The sequence below is a fragment of the Gossypium arboreum genome, chromosome 2 (assembly GCF_025698485.1).
Source record: "Gossypium arboreum isolate Shixiya-1 chromosome 2, ASM2569848v2, whole genome shotgun sequence".
NCBI lineage: Eukaryota > Viridiplantae > Streptophyta > Magnoliopsida > Malvales > Malvaceae > Gossypium > Gossypium arboreum.
The window spans coordinates 67,090,212-67,100,681 of NC_069071.1; the positions used below are offsets into that span (position 1 = coordinate 67,090,212).

A 10,470-nucleotide genomic window follows, 5' to 3' on the forward strand; every position below is an offset into this window, starting at 1 on the left:
GGCAGAACTTCTATTGAAACCTACATGGATTGATCAGATCAAAGATAAACAGTTTAGGGATAAATCTCTTGAGTTGCGTTTTCGTCAAGTTGAAAGTGGTGTAACTATAGATTTTGGGATTAATAAGGATAGGGTATTGTGTTTTCGCAGTTAAATTTTTGTACCAAATGGTGAGGATTTAAAACTGTCGACTCTAAAGGAGGCGCATAGTATCCCTTATGCTATGCATCCCTGTAACACCCCTCGCCCGCATCCGACGCCGGGACGGGGTTCGAGGTGCTACCTGACTTTTACTAACACTTCCATACTAAACAGGGCCATGAAATCTCAAATAATTAAAAACTTTTCTTTTCACATGCAATTTGTCCCTTATGCGAGCTTACGAGGCCCAATACATGCATTCGGGCGGTTCGGGACCCAATCGAGAACTCATGAAAACTTAGAAAAATCTCTTGCGTTAAGGCTTCACACGCCCATGTGCTCAGCCGTGTGGCGAAATAGTCTAATTATCAAGCCTTTTGTCACTCTCACACCACATGCATAGATACATACTTATCCAATAACATACAACGTGGCATAAATGAGCTCTTAAACATCTACAAACATGATATCCTCAAGTTATTTTCTTATGTAATAAATATTATAGAATTTGCCCATATCATTACCACATACTAGACATAACTATCATTACATCACAAACCATTCATGAAGCATTATTAACTATTTACCAATCACTTAATCCTGCATTAGTTACTAGCTCATCAATGAATCTCAATTCAATCTTTAGGCATACATGTTGTAAGCCACATCACAAGAAATAATAACATAAATGCATAAGAATAATCATATGGGCCCATAATGTCATTAGCCGACATAGGCCAATTTACATGACTAATACTACCTTAATAACAAGCCAATGCCTTTGGCTAAATCATAATATTACATACTCACATTAAAACCCTATACATGCCATAGACTCGAATCACTTGAGTTTACTTACTCCGATAACGTTAACTCGATAGGGTGATAATATCTCTGACGGCTTCCAACCCGAGCTAACCTGGAACTCTAGAAAACATGGGAAAGAAGGGGGTAAGCTTTCACTTAGTAAGTTCATATGAAAACAATAAGCAACTCATTAACTTATTTTATCAATGTTTACAACATATTTTCAAGTTCACTACAAGCTGTCTTTCTGAGCAACGGTCACTAAATTATTTATATCTAGAGCTACGAAACTCCGAATTAAGTTCCGTTAATTTTCCCTGAAACTAGACTTATTTTCCTTTCTTCCATAAAATTTCCAGAATTTTTGGTTAATCCAAATAGTACAGTTTATTAGTTAAAGTATCCCCTGTTTCAGGGTATGACCACTCTGACCCCTGTGCACTACAAACCGAATTTCTCCCTGTACAAAATTCCTACGACCATACTGTTTATTTAACATAAAAATAGACTCAATAAGGAATCCATTCATGTAAGGTATAACTCTTAATCATTTTTGTACAATTTTTGGTGAATTTCTAAAGTTAGAATAGGGGATCTCAAATTCATTCAGACCCTGTTTCACAAGAATTCAAATATCAAACAATATGGAATTCTTTTTCTTCCTGTGTTTCTTTCATGTGAAAATAGACTCATTAAGCTTTAATTTCATATTTTATTCTGCCTCTAACTCATTTTCCACTATTTTTAGTGTATTTTCAAAGTTACCCTACTGCAGTAACTCAAATCTGTCAAGGCTAAATTACTCATTCATGATCTTACCACCTTATCGTTGTTGTATCTATTTTCAACCCGAGGGTTAAGTACATACCTGTCCAAAATGTCCATTTCACAATACTTACCAATACGTCACCTACATCTTAAGTGTTCTTCCATTCCACTAGAAATTTTTTACCCGTTGAACACATCGGAATATAACTCGGATACATGGATAATTTGCACATAAGTGTCATATTTGTAGCCAAGCTACCATGTAACCCGCCCATAAGTGAACTCGGACTCAACTCAACGAGCTCTAGCGTTCGCATCCATAAGTGAACTCGGACTCAACTCAACGAGTTCGGATGCCTAGTTACATCTCACGAACTCGGACTCAACTCAACGAGTTCGGACATTCCACATCCATAAGTGAACTCGGACTCAACTCAACGAGTTCGGATGCTCAACCATTCTAGTGACATGTCACTTGTATCCTAATCTATTCCTAAGGTTCAAACGGGATTTTCCTCGAACACATCTCCTTGCCATCTTCTGTAAAATACCGAAATCAATACCCGGTAGCACTTTATATTTAACAAATAATACACTTAATTTGCATTTTATTCGAAAATAACCACAAAGCATATATTTCATGATAAGAATCAGCATATCCTATATTTAACATCAATAATTTAAAAATAATAATTATGCTACGTTATTTACACATGAACTTACCTCGATACCACAAATGTGAAAAGGACATACCCGTCCATAAATCGATTTCTTTCCGTTCTAGGTCCAAGTCTCAATTTTCATCATCTATAACATCACATTTAGCCTACCAATCAGTCACAATATTCATATGGGTCTAAAATCATATTTTTACAAATTTTCATTTTGACCCTAAACTTTTGCATATTTGCACTTTTGCCCCAATGCTCGTAAATTAATTTTTATTCAATTTCTATAAGGTTTAAGACATGGTGAACATTTTTCTCTTCTATGGAAACTCCAAATTCTCACTAATTCACACACTTATGACCAATTTGTAACTTTCACAATTTAACCCCTTTTTGATATTTTTACCGAAATTCATTGAATAAAACTCATATTTAACACATCAAACATTCATTATCCACTATAAATCATCAAAACACAACCATATCATGAATGGGTAAATTTTAAACTCTAATTTCTCTTCAATCAATTGGTAGAAATAGAAAATTTAAGCTTCGGGATCTCAAAAATACGAAAATCATTAAAAACGGACAAAACCGTACCTATATAAGCCATAGAAGCTTGGCTGAATGGAGCTCATCCATGGCTGCCATTTTCAGTTCTTTCCACGGTTGAAGAAGAAAGAATGGAAAAAAATGATAGCTTTTATCATTTTGTCTTATTAGATTATTTTAATTAATTTACAAAATTACCCTTTTATTTCAACCAAATTTCAAAATACTAAACAAATATCCATTCACTAACTTATTAAAGGAATAATTGTCACATAAGGACTTTCAATTTAAAACTCATAACAATTAGGCACCTCATATATAAAGAACTCAACTTTTGCACTTTTTACAATTTAGTCCTTTTGACTAAATTGAGTGCTCAAACGTCAAAATTTTCGAATGAAATTTTTACGAAATATTTTCATAAATTTATAGGCTATAAAATATAATAAAAATAATTTTTTTTCTCGTCGGGTTTGTGGTCCCAAAACCACTGTTCGACTAGACCCAAAATCAAGCTATTACATTTCTTCCCCCCTTTAGGGATTTTCGTCCCCGAAAATCTTACCAGAAAAAGTTGTTCTCTACTTTCACGAGTCACTTATATCTTTTTCTCACAACTTACAAAACAACTCCACACAAGCTCATACTCAAGATTTCCTATAGCTTTTCCATAGTTGAGGTATAAACCTCGGAGCTCAATTTGAAACACTGGAGACTGACATTCTTGGAACTATAAACTTAGAAACATACAACTCAGTCATATCTGTTGAATAATATATCTGTACATACTAAAATAATCATGCAGACTTCCATCATCAATCTTTCACAATTCAACTTGCATCTCTCCTTTTTCCTGGAAATGAGAGACATCCCGATACGAAATTCATAACAGTCCTTTCTCATTTTCTTCCCACTGTCATCACTGACAATAATAATCTCGAATACATTTGATATTCGGCTTTACCCTATAGACAATTCGACATCCTTTGAACGAATAAACAAGATATCTTGTGAACTCAGACTCAATTCTCTCAGATACCCGAGTTTCTCAAGATCTTGAAATCTTACTCAATTAATAGTAATAGAAACCGAAATCAAATCCTCCCGCAATTCCAAATTAAAAGTCGAATCATGTTTGTACTTGTTTAATTTACCACTTATAGCCACATTTCTATACTCGATCATCAACCTGTTTAGAAACTTTACTAACATGAATCAAATGATTCCAACTTCATAGATGTGGTCTTTTATTAATCGGGATAACTATACTTATAACATCTCTCTAACAAGAGAAATCCAACTAATATGTTTCCATAACATACTTTCAAGTTCTCGAACCGAGAATAAACTTAAATGCACATAACTCAGATTTACTTTTGCGAATAACCATTCTTTACCCCAGAAATTTTAAAGAAATCTCGACCTTGAAATCCCCACACTTCTATGATCGAGCCGAAGCTTAATCATAACAGATTCTAATATCGCAAGTCAAAGATTACTAGTAAAGATAAACCAAGCTTGATAATTCTCGAAACAAGAACGATAGAAAAGCCAATATAAGAAATTCCAAGATATAAAGATTATACCAGAAATCGAGAATATAATCCGGAAGAAAATAATAAAGATGATCCAAAAAATCCTCGAGAAAACCGTAGGAAACTATCATCTGTATGCTTTAGAATTTCTCATAATAGAGATAATATAATTCTCGCATATATAAACCATAATCAATAGAACATCGAATAATCTTACATAGATTTTCTTGTCAACTTCATTCCAAAGATATCGAATAGAAATCAAGAGATGGGAAATGTAGATCATAACTAATCGGACCAATAGAGCTTTTCATCTAATATCACAGTCACTAGCATCCTCGTATGATAGAATTTCCATTCGAAAGGGATAACCATACGTATTCCCTGAATTGAGGAAAACATAGAATACTCGGAAGAGAAAGATAGCCATCACTTTTATTTGATTGAATCCGACATACTCAAACATCGATTGCAAGTCCAACATTACTCCTCTAACTAATTACATCTTCACTAATCCCATACTATTCCATTATTATACTTTTTAGTTTCACTTTTGCAAGCTTATGCAACATATCTCGAGAATCTCATCGTATAACTCTATTTCGGTAAGGGGCGAAGATTGTAAAGCCTCTAAACTTTTGACTCTCAAGCAAATACATATTCAACAACAATATAGCTTTACGCATATTGATTCAAACATTTCAAATTTCCAACTTGTTATAAACATATTTTCACATATCTCAGTAATACATGTAACTTTATTTCATGCGAATATTAGCTAAACATAAGTGAATTTACCATAACTCAAACTTTCATTTCTTTTTCTCAAATTACCCTTAATGTTTTATCAAATTCCCATATTTAGTCTTAATCACTTGCCAATATTTATCAAATTGGAGAACGTCTTATGGTTTTGAGTACATCGCTACTTGATGCCATAGTTCAACTATGGTCTTGTACTAGCTCTCATCCATCGTGTCGATGCCGTGTCCCGCATGTGTCTTACATCGACACATGTAATCGTCTTGGACGCATGTCCCGACATGTCTTACACTAGCACATCTCGTAGCCGACGCATGTCCTGACATGTCGACATCGGCTATCATCTCGAGGCCGATGCATGTCCTGCACATGTCTTACACTAGCCCTCGTCTCAATGCCGATGCCATGTCTCATACATGGTCTTACACCGCACACAAATCTCATGTATTGCCATGGTCCAACCATAGTCTTTTCCGTCAATTCATTAGTGAACGATCGTACTCATTCCCTGCGTTCCACCCAATTTGATCTTTCATTACAACTTTCATGCTATTGTGACATTTATGATTCTGTAACTGAGATTATAAAGCATAACATTATTGCATATTGACTTCATCAATCTAGACATAAATGTCAACCTCATGTATATACTGATTATTAATCATGCAATAAAAGCATTCATACATACATTCTTTCATTTCAAGAAAATTTCTTTCTTTTCCTAAACACTTGGCCAAATCAAGTTGGACATTTAACATCGTATGAATACTAACATGCATAAAAGCATTTTTCACAACTTAACTGTGTTTTACTCCACTATTTCACATTCTTTAACTCAAGAGTATCACATAGTGAATACTAGTTCATATGAAAATCATGAATATCTTTTCATACCTTTCCCATTTTCAGCATGTCACAAGCATGATTCAATAATCTCAACTTTACTCTTATCTCTATCAAGATTTGCTCGATTCGAACTCATTCTGTCTTAATCAACAGTTTTGTTAGGGTAGAAATATCACACTATCACGAGTAATACTATGGCATGTATAGCTAGACTCTCTTACGCTAGGTTAGTCCGAGAACCGACTAAACCATGCTCGATACCACTAAATGTAACACCCTCGCTCGCATCGACGCCGGACGGGTTCGAGGTGCTACGACTTTTACTAACACTTCCATACTAAACAGGCCATGAAATCTCAAATAATTAAAACTTTTCTTTTCACATGCAATTTGTCCCTTATGCGAGCTTACGAGGCCCAATACATGCATTGGGCGGTTCGGGACCCAATCGAGAACTCATGAAAACTTAGAAAAATCTCTTGCGTTAAGGCTTCACACGCCTATGTGCTCAGCCGTGTGGCGTAAATAGTCTAATTATCAAGCCTTTTGTCACTCTCACACCACATGCATAGATACATACTTATCCAATAACATACAACGTGGCATAAATGAGCTCTTAAACATCTACAAACATGATATGCTCAAGTTATTTTCTTATGTAATAAATATTATAGAATTTGCCCATATCATTACCACATACTAGACATAACTATCATTACATCACAAACCATTCATGAAGCATTATTAACTATTTACCAATCACTTAATCCGCATTAGTTACTAGCTCATCAATGAATCTCAATTCAATCTCTAGGCATACATGTTGTAAGCCACATCACAAGAAATAATAACATAAATGCATAAGAATAATCATATGGGCCCATAACGTCATTAGCCGACATAGGCCAATTTACATGACTAATACTACCTTAATAACAAGCCAATGCCTTTGGCTAAATCATAATATTACATACTCACATTAAAACCCTATACATGCCATAGACTCGAATCACTTGAGTTTACTTACTCCGATAACGTTAACTCGATAGGGTGATAATATCTCCGACGGCTTCCAACCCGAGCTAACCTGGAACTCTAGAAAACATGGGAAAGAAGGGGTAAGCTTTAAGCTTAGTAAGTTCATATGAAAACAATAAGCAACTCATTAACTTGTTTTATCAATGTTTACAACATATTTTCAAGTTCACTACAAGCTGTCTTTCCGAGTAACGGTCACTAAATTATTTATATCTGAGCTACGAAACTCGAATTAAGTTCCGTTAATTTTTCCTGAAACTAGACTTATTTTCTTTTCTTCCATAAAATTTCCAGAATTTTTGGTTAAGCCAAATAGTACATTTTATTAGTTAAAGTATCCCCTCTTTCAGGGTATGACCACTCTGACCCCTGTGCACTACAAACCGAATTTCTCCCTATACAAAATTCCTACGACCATGCTGTTTATTTAACATAAAAATAGACTCAATAAGGAATCCATTCATGTAAGGTATAACTCTTAATAATTTTGTACAATTTTGGTGAATTTCTAAAGTTAGAACAGGGATCTCAAATTCATTCAGACCTGTTTCACAAGAATTCAAATATCAAACAATATGGAATTCTTTTTCTTCCTTTGTTTCTTTCATGTGAAAATAGACTCATTAAGATTTAATTTCATATTTTATTCTGCCTCTAACTCATTTTTCACTATTTTTAGTGTATTTTCAAAGTTACCCTACTGCAGTAACTCAAATCTGTCAAGGCTAAATTACTCATTCATGATCTTACCACCTTATCGTTGTTGTATCTATTTTCAACCCGAGGGTTAAGTACATACCTATCCAAAATGTCCATTTCACAATACTTACCAATACGTCACCTACATCTTAAGTGTTCTTCCATTCCACTAGAAATTTTTTACCCGTTGAACACATCGGAATATAACTCGGATACATGGATAATTTGCACATAAGTGCCATATTTGTAGCCAAGCTACCATGTAACCCGCCCATAAGTGAACTCGGACTCAACTCAACGAGCTCGGGCGTTCACATCCATAAGTGAACTCGGACTCAACTCAACGAGTTCGGACATTCCACATCCATAAGTGAACTCGGACTCAACTCAACGAGTTCGGATGCTCAACCATTCTAGTGACATGTCACTTGTATCCTAATCTATTCCTAAGGTTCAAACGGGATTTTCCTCGAACACATCTCCTTGCCATCTTCCGTAAAATACCGAAACCAATACTCGGTAGCACTTTATATTTAACAAATAATACACTTAATTTTGCATTTTATTCGAAAATAACCACAAAGCATATATTTCATGATAAGAATCAGCATATCCTATATTTAACATCAATAATTTAAAAATAATAATTATGCTACGTTATTTACACATGAACTTACCTCGATACCACAAATGTGAAAAGGACATACTCGTCCATAAATCGATTTCTTTCCGTTCTAGGTCCAAGTCTCAATTTTCATCATCTATAACATCACATTTAGCCTACCAATCAGTCACAATATTCATATGGGTCTAAAAATCATATTTTTACAAATTTTCATTTTGACCCCTAAACTTTTGCATATTTGCACTTTTGCCTCAATGCTCGTAAATTAATTTTTATTCAATTTCTATAAGGTTTAAGACATGGTGAACATTTTTCTCTTCTATGGAAACTCCAAATTCTCACTAATTCACACACTTATGACCAATTTGTAACTTTCACAATTTAACCCCTTTTTGACATTTTTACCAAAATTCATTGAATAAAACTTATATTTAACACATCAAACATTCATTATCCACTATAAATCATCAAAACACAACCATATCATGAATGGGTAAATTTTTAAACTCTAATTTCTCTTCAATCAATTGGTAGAAATAGAAAATTTAAGCTTCGGGGATCTCAAAAATACGAAAATCATTAAAAACGGGACAAAAACCGTACCTATATAAGCCATAGAAGCTTGGCTGAATGGAGCTCATCCATGGCTGCCATTTTCAGTTCTTTCCCACGGTTGAAGAAGAAAGAATGGAAAAAAAATGATAGCTTTTATCATTTTTGTCTTATTAGATTATTTTAATTAATTTACAAAATTACCCTTTTTATTTCAACCAAATTTCAAAAATACCAAACAAATATCCATTCACTAACTTATTAAAGGAATAATTGTCACATAAGGACTTTCAATTTAAAACTCATAACAATTAGGCACCTCATATATAAAGAACTCAACTTTTGCACTTTTTACAATTTAGTCCTTTTGACTAAATTGAGTGCTCAAACGTCAAAATTTTCGAATGAAATTTTTACGAAATATTTTCATAAATTTATAGGCTATAAAAATATAATAAAAATAATTTTTTTTTCTCGTCGGGTTTGTGGTCCCGAAACCACTGTTCAGACTAGACCCAAAATCGGGCTATTACAATCCCAGCAGGAACAAAATGAACTGAGATCTGCGAAGTTGTATTGGTGGCCAGGGTTGAAGCATGAAATTACTGACTTTGTTGCTCGTTGTTTAACTTGTCAGCAGGTTAAGGCTAAGCATTAGTTACCTTCGGGTTTGCTTCAGCCAGTAAAGATACCATTATGGAAATAGGATCGAGTAACGATGGACTTTGTTAATGGGTTGCCTCTAACACCCACTAAGAAGGATTCCGTCCAAATCTGCTTACTTCATCCCGATTAGGACAGACTTTTCTCTATAAAAGTTGGCTAAACTCTACATTTCTTAAATAATGAGGCTACATGGGGTACCTGTCTCGACCATCTCTGATAGGGATCCTTGTTTCAAGTCTCAGTTCTAGAAGAAGCTTCATGAGGCTCTGGGATCAAGATTAGACTTCAGTACTGCTTTTCATCCTCAGACAGATGGTCAGTCAGAGAGGGTGATTCAGATACTAGAGGACATGTTGAGGAGTTGTATTATTGATTTCCGAGGCAGTTGGTAGGAGTGCTTGCCGTTAGCGGAGTTTGCCTACAATAACAGCTTCTAGTCTAGCATCTAGATGGCATCTTATGAGGCACTGTATGGTCGTCAGTGTTGTACTCCTTTATGTTGGACTGAGTTGGACGAGCAACATGTTTTGGGTCCGAAGTTGGTTTCAGAGATTGAAGATAAGGTTCGACTGATTATGGATCGACTGAAGGTAGCTTCTGACAGACATAAGTCCTATATTGATCTGAAAAGACGTGAGATAGAGTATTCAGTGGGGAAATTTGTGTTTCTGAAGGTCTCACCATGGAAGAGAGTTCTGAGGTTCGGTCGCAAGGACAAGTTAGGCCCTAGGTTTATTGGGTCGTACCGGATTCTAAAATGAGTGGAGCTGGTCGCTTATCAGTTGGAGTTACCTCTAGAGCTAGACTGTAT

At 34.9% G+C, this 10,470-nt stretch overlaps 1 long non-coding RNA gene across 2 annotated transcripts; it reads right to left on the bottom strand.

Annotated features, from left to right (window-relative positions):
* Positions 1–713: 713 nt before the first annotated feature.
* On the bottom strand, positions 714–9,428 carry LOC128288698 (uncharacterized). Of its 2 annotated transcripts, XR_008278785.1 has the most exons (3): positions 9,045–9,160; positions 8,494–8,577; positions 6,903–7,174 (listed from the first exon to the last, which is right to left on the bottom strand). It is a non-coding gene; the product is annotated as an uncharacterized LOC128288698 (long non-coding RNA). The 2 variants fall into 2 exon arrangements; XR_008278783.1 differs by lacking the exons at positions 6,903–7,174; positions 8,494–8,577 and adding an exon at positions 714–1,068 and having other exon boundaries at positions 9,045–9,428.
* Positions 9,429–10,470: the final 1,042 nt, after the last annotated feature.